The sequence below is a fragment of the Lacerta agilis genome, chromosome 10 (genome assembly GCF_009819535.1).
Source record: "Lacerta agilis isolate rLacAgi1 chromosome 10, rLacAgi1.pri, whole genome shotgun sequence".
NCBI lineage: Eukaryota > Metazoa > Chordata > Lepidosauria > Squamata > Lacertidae > Lacerta > Lacerta agilis.
Window position 1 is genome coordinate 68,023,243 of NC_046321.1, and position 14,442 is coordinate 68,037,684.

Below are 14,442 nucleotides of genomic sequence, written 5' to 3' on the forward strand. Positions count from 1 at the left end.
GCCTCAACACAGTTGTTGGACTATGGGGCAATGAACTGCTCTTTTTGTAAAAAAGAGTGATTTCCGAGAGATTTCACGAAGATAGAATTGTGTCCAAGCCTGATTCCCCCCTCTTATCTACCTATGTGAAGTTGTCTCCCTCAATTTGTCGGTATCACTTAGGAAACAAATCACTTCCTGTAGCTAGAGACCAGGGGTGGAAGAATCTGTCAATTCTGATTTCCCTCTATTTACCATTTTCAGCTATTAAGCTCAGTTTCACCATTTCTGCATCAGCTTGCAATTAAAAAAAATACCTACATGGAATTTCTTGTACATTTGCATACACATTTATCTTAATATACACTTTTTGTATATTTGCCTAATATATGTTTGCCTGCTATTTTCCGTGATAAGCATTTTTGCACACTGCTTTCACTAATGTGCTCTTTCTGCTGCACCCATTTCCCTAATATATGCACCTTTACATTCTTTTTTTGTTTGGCAAACTGCATTGCAATATTCAAAGAAGTGCAAATTTCAAAGGATAGCTGCGTTTCAGTTTCTGTAGTGGCTGTGGATGTGGATGTGCAAATTAGGTGGGATGGCATTGAAATGTGACCCAAAACATTTTTTTCCCTGGCCCTTACTAGAGACATCTAATAAATGTGAATAGTGTTAGCTTTAGCTTCTAGTATTTTGTAATTAGTTTAAAAAGGAAAAAAAAGACTATATAAGAATTCCCTGAATATCTAGATCCAGGTTGAGGGAAACTACTCTTTGGTGAGAAAGCCCAAGCAGAGATTTAAAGTCACAAAACATGAAGCAAAGTGTGGACATATAAGCTGTTACACTTTTAAAATATCCCCTTCTAAGTCACTTCCAAAGTTTCCCACTTCCCATAACATAGAATAAGACCTTCCAGTAGCACCTTAGAGACCAACTAAGTTTGTTCTTGGTATGAGCTTTTGTGTACATGCACACTTCTCCAGATACCTCATACCAAGAACAAACTTAGTTGGTCTCTAAGGTGCTACTGGAAATAACTTTTTATTTTATTTTGTTTTGACTATGGCAGACCAACACGGCTACCTACCTATAAATAGAATAAGACCACAGGTTTGGTAAGTTAAAAATGGTTTACTAACACAAGTGTCAAATTCACGTGCTTTTCCATACAATAGCAGGAAAAGTCAGGCAGTTTAACTTAGGTTGTTGTTGTTGTTCAGTCGTTCAGTCGTGTCCGACTCTTCATGACCCCATGGACCAGAGCACGCCAGGCACGCCTATCCTTCACTGCCTCTCGCAGTTTGGCCAAACTCATGTTAGTAGCTTCGAGAACACTGTCCAACCATCTCTTCCTCTGTCGTCCCCTTCTCCTTGTGCCCTCCATCTTTCCCAACATCAGGGTCTTTTCCAGGGAGTCTTCTCTTCTCATGAGGTGGCCAAAGTACTGGAGCCTCAACTTCAGGATCTGTCCTTCTAGTGAGCACTCAGGGCTGATTTCTTTAAGAATGGATAGGTTTGATCTTCTTGCAGTCCATGGGACTCTCAAGAGTCTCCTCCAGCACCATAATTCAAAAGCATCAATTCTTCGGCGATCAGCCTTCTTTATGGTCCAGCTCTCACTTCCGTACATTACTACTGGAAAAACCATAGCTTTAACTATACGGACCTTTGTCGGCAAGGTGATGTCTTTGCTTTTTAAGATGCTGTCTAGGTTTGTCATTGCTTTTCTCCCAAGAAGCAGGCGTCTTCTAATTTTGTGACTGCTGTCACCATCTGCAGTGATCATGGAACCCAAGAAAGTGAAATCTCTCACTGCCTCCATTTCTTCCCCTTCTATTTGCCAGGAGGTGATGGGACCAAATGGTAAAATGTTTATAAATTATTTGTATAAAAACACAAAGGTGCATCCAGCTATGAAATCCTTACTGGTTGGGTTCACAAGGTGGAAGCAAAAGAACAAAGAGTTTAGCAACTCTTCCTCCCAAGGTGAGGGTGTATGACCTAGCTAAGCCTGGCAGGACAGCTTACTCTATGGTCTTAACCCCTTCATAAATTAATCAGAGTTCAGCATGTTGGTTAAGTGAGGCTGATTTATGCAGCAAATACCACAGCTTCCAAAGCCAAAATGTGGAAGAATTTTGTTTTACCATGCATGTTTTTTACAAAGGAGATCAGAGACACAAAGGAACTGTAAGCATAAGAAATTCAGTGCACAAAAAATAGTTCTGTGGGTGGCAAACATAATATAGCATCTTGGAAACCACAATTTCAATAAAACCAAATCAATAAAACAGCAAATAGCAAAAACGGGACACATGTTCCTGTTGATGTTTTCGTACTCCATTACATTTGACAGCCTTAACTAGCAACTCTATTTTTTATCATATACATGAATGGGTGAATAGATATTCTTTTTATACTGCTGTTGAAAAGTTAGATTCGAGGCGTTGGTGTACAAAGACATAGGTAAAGTAAAGGACCCCTGGATGGTTAAGTCCAGTCAAAGGCGACTATGGGGTGCAGCGCTCATATCGCTTTATAGGCTGTGGGAGCCAGCATTTGTCCACAGACAGCTTTCTGGGCCATGTGGCCAGCATGACTAAACCACTTCTGGCACAACAGAAACCAGAGCACTGTGACAGAAACCAGAGCACATGGAAATGCCGTTTACCTTCCTGCCACAGCAGTTCCTATTTATCTACTTGCACTGGCGTGCTTTCAAACTGCTAGGTTGGCAGGAGCTAGGGTAGAACAATGGGAGCTCACCCCGTCGCGGGGATTTGAACTGCCCACTTTCCTATCAGTAAGCCCAAGAGGCTCAGTGGTTTAGACCACAGCGCCACCTGTGTCCCGCCGTATATAGCTTGGGGCTAGCATTCTTAGAAGATCAGCTCATCTCCTGCATCCTCAGTCAATCACTGTATTCTGCAGGAAAGGGCATCCTGCAAGATCCCATTGTATCAGGAGGGACATTCTGCAGGATGTCAGTTTCAGGCCCTTCCCTTTGGAACTCCCACCCACTGCATATCAAACAGACTTCTTCTCTTCTATCTTTTTGGCTCCTGCTAAAAAGACACTTCTTTATAAACAGTTGGTATTTGTATTAGATTGAATTGATTTTATATATGTGCTGTATTAATCTGTTATTCAGTTGTAAATCTCTTCAAGATGCCTTGTGGAAAGCAATTCAATAATAATAATAATAATAATAATAATAATAATAATAATAATAATGTAAATTAGATATTAGGATGCTGAATACTGCTTCAATTTTTTAAAAAGATCACACTTGCATCATTCAGTTGCAGATTCATGTAATATACATAATGCTACTTATGTCATGGTAGAATCCAGTATAACTTTCAGAATAGTGCACTGAAAAGAAATGTGAGAGATTTGAAGTTTTGACATGAGTCTACTGTGCCTGCCAGAATTTCAGTACAAAAGTATTTCATGAGAAAGGTTAAAGATCACCAGTGTCAGAAGCAATGATTCTTCAACATCAGTGTCATTGGACTGGTCACATTGTTCAGGTGCCTGATGATCGTCTTCCAAAGCAACTGCTCTATTCCAAACTTAAAATTGGAAAGCGTAATGCTGGTGGTCAACAAAAGAGGTTTAAAGACTCTTTCAAGGCATTTTTAAAAAAATGTACGGTAGCATAAACACTGATAACTGGGAATCACTGGCCTGTGAGCGCTCCAATTGGAGAACAGCTTTTACCAAAGGTATCATGGACTTTGAAGACGCTTGAACTCAGGACGAAAGGGAGAAATATGCTAAGAGGAAGGCACACTTGGCAAACCCTCACCGTGATCAACTCCCTCCCGGAAACCCATGTCCCCACTGTGGAAAGATGTGTGGATCCAGAATTGGCCTCCATAGTCACTTACGGGACTCACTGTTAAGATCGCGTTCATGGAAGACAATCTTACTCGGCTACGAGGGATCACCAAAGAAAGAAGATATACTCAGATATGCAGGCACAGGATTCAGTGACAAGCTCCAGAAGTGATTTACAGTATGTTGCCCTAGATAACTGTTTCAGGGAAAAGTCTGGTGTCCATGCTTAATAGAGTTGCTCTGAACCATAGAACTATAGAATCATAGAGTTGGAAGAGACCCTGAGGGTCATATAGGAATCTCAGCTAAAGCATCCATGAGAGATGGCCACCCAACCTCTGCTTAAAAACCTCCAAGGAAGGAGAGTCCACCACCACCTTTTGTGGGAGTCTGCAGCTTCATGCTTTGAAGAACTTAGAGAAAGTATTTGCATCTTGTGTGTACGATGACAGACACAAGCCCATCCATGCTTGGCTCAGACTCCTGGCAGTCTGTCAACTCATTTCAGCTCTGGAACTTTGTTTGCTGTGCAGATTTATCATGAATAGCTGTTGCAACCCTATTTTCATTTAAGACATCCTTTGCACTTTGAATGAATGTGCAAGGACATTCACATCCACTGAGAACTCGACCATAACTTGTCAATTAGGGGCCCGGTCACTGCTCAGTGAAGCATGAGGGGATATTTTCTTATGTAAATAGGACAGGGCTCAGCCAATTTAACAAAACTCAATCATTAATTGAACAGGAAAAAAGTCCATATTGGAGCCTTCATGCCAACTTGCACTTTATTTTCTGGACCTAAGTTCCCCTTCCAGTTCTCCTCCCCCCATCCCCTTATCTCCAGTTCCTCACTTCATTTGGGCAATGACAATTCTCAGCAGACGTCTGTGCTTCTGAGATCAGATTTCCATCAGAGGCTGCAAACTTAAGCACAATATCTTCAGCAGGACATATTGCCAAGGAAAAGTGTTTAAGACTGTGATCTATTTAAGACTATGATTCTGTGAAACAGGAAGCTATGGCGCTTATCTTTCTCCTCCAGAGAGTAATCTGCTTTTTAAATGGGTGGTTTATTCTTAAAACATTTTCCCCCTTTCAGGTTAACTTTATTCGCTGCGGCTAGGTTTAATGATTTCTGCTGCTCCCAGCTTAATGTGATTTTCTAGCACAATCCAGCCAAGGTTAAGTACTCTAAGACCCATTGGTTTCAATAGGAAAGTTAAGGCCACAATCCCAAACACCTTGACTGGAGAGTCAGCCCCAACGGGATGCCTTTTTCTGAGTCAAGATGCAGGGCATGGTGGTCCACGTGCCCCCTATGGAATCGATGGGACTTTAAACTCCTTAACCACGATGGGTTTGTGTGTTCCGTGGATAGCCACTTTCAATATCATACATTTTTAAACAAGTCCAGCAGAAAGTCCTGAGTGCTTGACTCAGGACTACTAGGGCAAAAAGATGAGGGCAGCTAAAGTAACTGAAATGCTGAGTTTGTCTTTCAGCCTAGCTCACCCCTCATAACTTTTGCTTTGAGGATGTGGCACCACACTGGCAACTGCCTGAAAGCAGTGTGTCTGTCAGCTGGCACAAAAAGCCACAAAACTACTGCTAAATTGCTTGAACTTGGCCGTGCTGGCACAAAGACACACTGTGTCCCATAAAGCATTTCTGCTGAAAAAAAAAGATGCAGTTGGACTTGGGATGGATTCCATCCATGTCTGTGGACAAGTCCATTCCACCCATTTTTGGGGGGTTAGGAAAACCTTTTAAAATCTGCATACTCTCTCTCTCTCACTCCCTCCCCCCCCTCTCTCTATCATCTATCTAAGCTCTTTTGCTATTAAAGTACTCATAAGGTACTGTTTCTTTCTTTTAAACAATTTTTATAGTGACTTTGAGCAGCTCTCTCAATCTTGTGCTACAGCTTCAGCCAGGACTGTAAACACTGTGCCTCCTTTACTTGTGTGGTGCTTGTGTTTCTCAAATATCAGCCTCCACCCACCACCAGAATGTGTGCAAGGTTCTTGTGGATTCTTATGCAGTGTATTTGGGTCCCATCCATTTCTTTCATTTCAGTCATTAAATACTGCTCTTCAAAAAAAATAAAAATTATCACAGCTGTTTACAACACCCACACCCACCCGACAAAACAGGAACGTTCAAGTGCCTGCTGAATCTGTTGGCAGAGCTTTCTGCTGGGCTGGGCTCATGGCACTCAAGGCTCAGTTTCTTGTTGTCCAATGAGCCTAGCCAACTTGGGAGAGACCAAAGATGTTACTGCAGATGATCTCAGTGACTGAGATGGAATAGAAGGGCTCTGGCAGCCCCTGAGGCACCCTGAACTTAAGTTGTTCAGCATTTTGTAAATTAATGCAAGAACTTTGAACTTGGCTCAGAAGTAAGAAGCCAGCACACATGCTCTAGCAATGTGTCCTACGTTATCCATCATGTGCCCCCTTTTGCCGTCTGGCTGCTGCGTCCTGCACTAGGCTGCACTAGGCTCAAGGGCAATCCCACAAAGTAATCCAGCCTCAAGGTTGCCTATGCATGGACTACAGTGGTCAGGCTATCCCTGTCCAGAAACAGCTGTAGCTGGAAACCAGACAAACTAGTAAAAGTTACAGGTGGGTAGCCGTGTTGGTCTGCCATAGTCAAAACAAAATCGAAAATTCTTTCTAGTAGCACCTTAGAGACCAACTGAGTTTGTTCCTGGTATGAGCTTTCGTGGGCATGCACACTTCTTCAGATACAGAAGAAGTGTATCTGAAGAAGTGTGCATGGTGTATCTGAAGAAGTGTGCATGCCCACGAAAGCTCATACCAGGAACAAACTCAGTTGGTCTCTAAGGTGCTACTAGAAAGAATTTTCGATTTTGTTTAAACTAGTAAAAGTCATTACTAGCCAAAGAGGGCACGTGGGCCTCTGGTGACAAAGACATCTCCGGGAGTACCTCCAAGCTGTGCCCTTGTTCCTTCAGAACCCCATCCAGAACAGTTAACTTGCTGATACCCCAGACACAGGAAAAACCCATCCAATGAGCTTGCGTCTTCCCAGGATGGACCTCATCCAGTTTGCCACTGCATTCAAACACCAATCCAAAGCTTTCACAGCCTCTCTTGATTCAGATGTTTTGGAGAAGTAGAGCTGTGCGTGTCATCAGTGTACTGGTGACACCTTGCTCCAAAACTCCTAATGCCCACTCTCAGTGGATTTTCATGATCTTCTCCCTGCTCCTAGGTTGCTGCAGAATAAGCAATGTGCTGCTGCTTTGAGAAGGTATGTGCTGTCACTGCTCTTGAAGCCAAGGATGGGCTGGTGTTTGGGAACTTATTAATGCTTATTAAGGCTTATCACTCTTCTGATTCAGGCAGTTCAATGACAGTTTCAAAAGGATGTACTGATAAATGATTTTCTGGTAGTTTCACACAGTATGTGGTGGCTCCAATAAGCCTCTTTTTCAACAAAGAACACCGAGAGTCTTTGGAAGTTTGAATGGGTGAATGACAGTTTTAAGCTCCAAAAACCATGCCTTTTCTTTACCCTTTTATCGGCCTTCTACCAATCGAACTAAGACTCGAGCTGCTGTCGAAGCAATTTCCTTGTTAATAGAAATCTGTGGCGATTTATTTATTTATTTTAAATGTGCAGACATCTGTGATGTTTCATTTCAGTTCACCAGTGAACTGTGCATTAGAGATTCCATGCACATGTTGTTCTGTGTAAATGAGTAGACAGAAAGTTGTGACCTCAGTTTAGATCCACTTATATTTTGAAAACGATTAGCAAAAGTATATATGAAGTCTGATTTGCAAACTACTTGAGAGAGCATATACAGAGGCAACACACTTTGCTCCTACAAAAGATGCTATAAGTCCGAGTGCATGTGCCTCTTTCTCCTATACATGATTACTCAGAAGTAAGCTCCACCAAGTTCAATTAGCTTTATTCTTAAATAAGCATGCACATAATGGGAGCACTTGTTTAATGAATGCCAGAGACTGCAGTCAGTTAACAGCAACCCCTTTATTAGTGACCATACAACAGCCCTAATGCAGACCTTACTTGTGCTTCAGTCCTAATTTCACTTTCCATGCCATACCATACAAGGCATTGCCCATCTATTCAATATCACATTTCACCACAGCCTTACTCAGTAATAAATGCCTCTGAAATTGCAGGTGGTAAATTAGATTCACATGGATGCAGTGAGGCAGATCTATGCACGCAAACTGTCCTGATGGAGCTGCTCATCTGAATGCTCATCTGTATGGCAGGGCTCATACAGGCTCTCCTGAAATTGCTGGATGAGGTTGGTGCAATTGGTGCAACCAGAGCTGCTAATTGTGCGAAACTAATTAGGCACAGCTAGAGGTAGATCAAGGCCATTTACATAAAGTACACTCCTTTATCTGGTTTGCAGATCTCAGACATCACTCTATCTGCTGGTAAAGATATTTTCACCTCAATTTTAAAGTTAATAGGCAGAGATTACAAATACACTATAGATAAATAAGTACTGCACTCTTTTTTCTTTTGAAGGTAGAGGAGCTGTTGCATGTTTTTATAGGCTACTGAACAAAACAAGTTGAAGTCCTAGAATTCTCAAAATGTGGATTGGGGTCTGATAGGAGGCACCTGCAGGGGACCTGCAGATTTTGGGACTATGGCAGTGACACTGCTATTTGAAGACTGGCAGATGCGGCCAGAGGCATTCCATCAACTAGCTGGGTCCTAAGCCATTTAGGGCTTTGGAGATTAAAGTCAACATTCTGAACTGGTAGCAAATGGCTAGCTAGTGGAGTTTGTGCTATACTTTGCCCTTTCTTGTTGCACTTTTCACAATATGTGAAGTCACATTCTGCCTTCCAACCCATCTTCACAGGCGGATCAATGTAGAGCACACTGCAGCTGTCCTTGTTATGCAACTTGTGCCGCCGCCACCAGCCACTACTCAGATTGTTTTCTTGACAGAAACCCTTCTAAAAATCTGATAAAACTATAAGAATAGCCTGCCAATCTAGTCCAGCATCCTGTTCCCACAGTGGCCAACCAGGTGCCCCTGGGAGACCAGGGAAAAGAACATGAGAACAAGAACACACTGTTCTCCCGCGGCTTCCAGCAACTGGTATTCAGAAGCATTGTTGCCTTCGACTGTGGAGGTAGAGCACAGCTATCCTGGCTAGGGACCATTGACAGCCCTCTCTTCCCACATGAATTTGTCTAGTTCTCTTTTCAAACCACCCATGTTGCTAGCCATCGCTGCCTCTTGGGGGAGCAAGTTCCATAGCCTAACTATGCACTGCATGAGGGATGACTTTCTTTACAGTGTTCTCGAAGCGACTGGCATGAGTTTGGCCAAACTGCGGGAGGCAGTGAAAGATAGGGGTGCCTGGCGTGCTCTGGTCCATGGGGTCACGAAGAGTCGGACACGACTGAACGACTGAACAACAACAACAAATCTTCCAACATTCAGCTTCATTGAATGTCCACAGGTTCTAGTGTTATGAAGGAGAGAAACTTTTCTATCCTTTTTCTTGATGCCATGCATACTTTTAGAAACTTCAAGTTTATAAAATAATTCTCTGCAGTGGTGGGGAGGGCAGTTGCACCACTGGAGAGCAAGACAGTGGTGTCAGCCATGCCAAATGGAAAACCCTCCAGATTTGGCATTAACTTAGTAGATTCCATAAGTCTTCAAGGATGGACCTTGACTCCCTGCCCTTGCAGGAATTAACATCAATTCCAACTTTACCAGAGAGTGATCCATTCATAACAATGGAATAACTGGAATATAAATGCAAGATTGAAGGTATATATCTTCTGCTATGTATTTGAACTGCTCCCTTTGTTAAACTGCTAGCTAATAATCAGAATGGTGGGATCTGTGCATAACAGAATACAGAAAAACAACGGGAGAAATATGCATGTATAAGAATGCTGTTTGAAGGTGCACAACACAGTGACATTAAATGAAACTATGGGTGAAACATCAGGGCTTAGACTGACACACTTTAAAAGTAGGCCATGCTGGAAATAGACATATATGGTACTGAGCAAATGCCAATATTCCACCAGGCTGCAGAGCAGAAAGAGAGAGAAAGGAAGGAAGCAGGGTTATTCTGTCACTGCTGCTCAGAGTTCCCTTTCTCTCTTCCGCAACTGTCACCTAGCAGCAGTCATTCCATCAAGCTCCCTACACTGTTTCCATCCCAACTGGTCATTATAACTTTAAGAACTAGTACCTGAGCTTGTTCCTTTCAGTGTGGTGTAGTGGTTAAGAGCGGGAGACTCGTAATCTGGTGAACCGGGTTCGCTTCCCCGCTCCTCCACATGCAGCTGCTGGGTGACCTTGGGCTAGTCACACTTCTCTGAGGTCTCTCAGCCCCACTCACCTCACAGAGTGTTTGTTGTCAGGGAGGAAGGGAAAGGAGAATGTTAGCCGCTTTGAGACTCCTTCGGGTAGTGAAAAGCGGGATATCAAATCCAAACTCTTCTTCCTTTCCTCCTTTCTCCCTATTCCCTTTTCCCTTTATGCCATCTATTTTAGGTTGTTTTTCATTGATCTGTAAAACTGCTCTGGAACCTCATATGGCCACGCCTCTCAAGATTCTCTGTAAGCTCTACATGTGCTCCACACCCCCCATGAATAGTTTTGCCTGGCCGGAGTGTTTCCTTGTACTGTAATGGCTTCTCTTGCTTGCCTGGAAGAAGGGTGCATGAGTGCACATCCATGCAAAGCATCAGTGGGGAACCTGTAGGGCTCTAGATGTCGCTGGACTACATCTCCCTTCATCCTTGATCCTTGGTGTGGCTGGAGCTGACAGGAGCTGAAGCTGCAACATAGCTCAATAGGTAGAGCATGAGACTCTTAATCTCAGGGTTGTGGGTTTGAGCCCCACACGAGGTGAAAGATTCCTGTATTGCAGGGGGCTGGATTAGATGACCCTTGGGATCCCTTCCAACACTACAAAAATTGATAAAATGATAAAAAATTATTGCATGTTACTGTATTGGGAACACTAGCTGGTCCCTTTATACTCTACTGCTGTAATATTCTAAACAAAATTAACTTTCATTAGTTTGATGGGACATGAACTTCATGCTCTATGGTTTCTAGAAAAAATAGGATTTCACCTCTGCATTCATTGCTTCACATTTGTGAAGTACTTCCAGATGATTTGTGGCGACTGTCCATGACTGATATTGTGATGAAATTCCAATATCCTAAAGTCACAAAAAACCCAACAACAAAAAAGTCAAATGAAATTACCTATAAAATATCATGAACCAGATGCAGTGAGTTGAGCTACAACTATATGACCTATTTGTGAGTCACTATTATCTTAACTGCTTTTGTTGTGCTGCATTGTTAATGGGGCTCTGAACTGTTTAAATTTGTTTATGGTGGAGTAACCTCTGCGTGCTGGGCTTCTCTTTTGGCCTGCCCTGTGGAATGGTGGCTGTGGGGCTGCCCCCCACTCATCTCTGATAAAATACAAAACCGTGTATATCACTGGATAGGAATGTATTAATATGGAACTAAACTGACAATATCATCATACAAAAAGCATTCATAGATATTTCCTATGACGAAGAGGATGATGACGGCGACCACGGGCGCCTCACGGAAACCACCCCCTTCTCCCACCTCCAGCAGTGGCAGCGGCAGCGCTAAACTTTCCGTGAGGCGCCCGTGGTCGCCGCCATCATCGTCTTCGTCATAGGAAATATCTATGAATGCTTTTTGTATGATGATATTGTCAGTTTAGTTCCATATTAATACATTCCTATCCAGTGATATACACGGTTTTGTATTTTATCTGAGGTACAGATACCGTGACTGTCTGTTGTTGTTTCTACTCCCCACTCATCTCTGGCTTCTGGGCTCCTTCACCTGGGATCCTGGACTTCAGTGTCAAGTGTTAGAAAAGACAGAGACAATGAAAGCTCGGCAAGAACAGTATGATGGAAGCTGGCAGGAGAAAGTTAACGGTCAGAAATCCATGGCTTTTTGCTCTTGGGCTGCAAGTCTGCCATCCGGAGAGGAACAGAAACTTATCAGAAAGGGATGCTGCTGAACCACTCCATCTAGATTCAGGGTGTATATATGCATTAAGAAACCATATATCATAAAGACACCACAGTCTCTGCTGTGCCTCATTTCCAAAAGGAAACACAGCCCCTGGGAAGCCTTCCTGGTACCCTGGAATCTCACGCCACTCAGAGATTGGGGTGGCATGTAACAGTATAATAAAACAAACTTACATATACTAGCCTGTGTATAGGGGTGATACTAATTAGGCCATTAATATCAGGTGTAACATAGCTCTTTGGTTATCTTGCTTAGATTGTATAAAATGGAGTTAAAGCAGCCGTATCTGCTATCCTTTGCAACGCATCATAAAGCTCATGAAATGCTCTGCTCTTATGAGACACTTCATGGACAATAAGGCTAAGAGGAAAAAAGAGAAGTGTTTAAAAAGGTCATCATTTTTCATATCAAACGACAAGGACAATTATCAAACGGAAGCAGCCTTCTCCACCAACATTTTCAAAAGTGTGTTACCTAGGGCTCCCATATGTCTGGAATATGGCAGTTGGAAACTGGGCAGAAATTGCTGAAATGTCCAGGAAAACCCAGACGTATGGCAACCCATGTTGGAAGTCTAGATTTTGGCAAATTTCCTTAATGGTAGCTCAAAAACTTTGAGCGAGCGAGAGAGAGATTTTTTGGAGGAGGAAAAAGGCTCACCAACTTTAGTGTCTGGATTTTCACTTTTGGAAATATGGCAACCCTAGCATTACCCTTCATAGCTAATGGCGTGTCAAATGGTGCTTCACATTCAGGAGCGAATGGAGGCAATACTGTATTCATGTCTTATGTCTTCCTTATGAGGGATGCATTCATTTGACCTGCACCAGAACCAGGGGCATCGGCATCTGTTCAGGGCTGCCCTGAGTTGCCCAGCAACTGACTGTAACAACTTCATGGTTGTGGGAATACGTTTGTGGTGCTTCCTGCACCTTGCCACAGCACAGTAACCTTCCGCGCTATGCACGGAAGGCAAAGAGATCCGGCAAAGGTTTGCCGCCCGGATCCCTCCACGCTTGTAAGAAAGCGCGCCAGAAAAGCCTCTAGTAACGGTCGGAAAGCAGTTTCCCGCCCAGAAGCTCAGGCAAATGCATTGTTGTGATTGGTCTATGTTAATGTTATGACGTTGTTCAGTTTATCAATAAATGGCCCCTGCTCTCTGTAGCGGTGTGTAGAGTGCGCGAGACAAGCAAGAGAGAACAACCGTGCGAGACAAGCGAGAGAGAAAGCGAAAGAGAAACCAAGCTGCACAGAGTAGTAGTTGGGAGAGGGCAACTCCACCATTGACTGCAGTCTTTTAGTCTTTTATTTTATTTTGGCCGCTTACTTTTGGCCGCACCTTTTTGCTCTGCCTATCCTTTCCTCTCCGGAACCTTTAGAAACCTTCAGAAACAACCTTCAGAACTCCAAACAACTCCTCACGACCTTCAGCTTCATAACTGAAGTGTTTTTTGATTGTTGGAAACGCTTCAAACCAACTTCTGCACTTCTTGGAGCCTGGCACGCTTCCCCTGACTGAAGCGCTCTTCCTTGCTGCCGTCTCCTGTGCTATTCAGCAGAGTTATCTTCTCTTATCTTCTCTCACGCAACGGGTTGTGTGCATGCCAGCATATTACAGACAACAGAGTCCGGCTTCTTTCTAATCTAGAAGCTTTATTTTACAAGGCATAAATCTACATTCCGGGAGAGTCGCAAGCCATGTTGGTGGCTTCTCCCTTCTCTCCGTTCTCCGGACACAGAAAAAGAAAGTATCACATTACAAAGTACAACAGTACACAGAGCATCCGGTGACGCTCTTCCTCCTGTGGGTGGGACAATCTGGTTGAGCTTGTTAACTCTAAAAGCTCCAAACCTCTACACCCCCTCTTGTCCCGCACACAGGGGCGTTGTAAGCTTGCAGCTTACCTCACACAAACTCTCACAGAACTCCCCATGATGTTGGAAGCTCAGGGGCTTCGTGAACCCAACCCTCTGGTTCACCTGACCAGGACAGTACTTCAGCTTCTCCAAGCCGGTCTGAACGTACACGTCTCGAAAGAGAACGTCTAGGTGTTTGGGTCTGGCCTTGACTTGTCCAGACTCTGCCACCAACAAACAGAGTTGGTTGTCCTCCCAAACCATCACGGGCAGGCAACTCTGAACGCAGATCTCTTGGACCAAACACCTATAGAACTCCAGTTCCCTGCAAATCACTGACAACGCACTGTACCTGGCTTCTGCACGAGAACGAGCAATGAGGCTCTGGCACCGGGACTTCAGCCCGCCTAGAGCTCCTCCACACTGTACAACCATTTCAGACACAGATTTCCTGTCCTCGGAATTTGCCCAACCACCGTCGCACCAGCGCGTGAGCTGGGGCTCACCGGTAGCCGACAACTGCAGGCAAAACTCCTTAGTCTCCTGCAAACTCTGGAGCACTCTCACCATGCCATTCCAGGCATGCACGCTGGGATTTGCAGCCACCTTGCTGAACAGATCCACAGCAAATGCTATGTCAGGTTTGCTCAACCATGAAG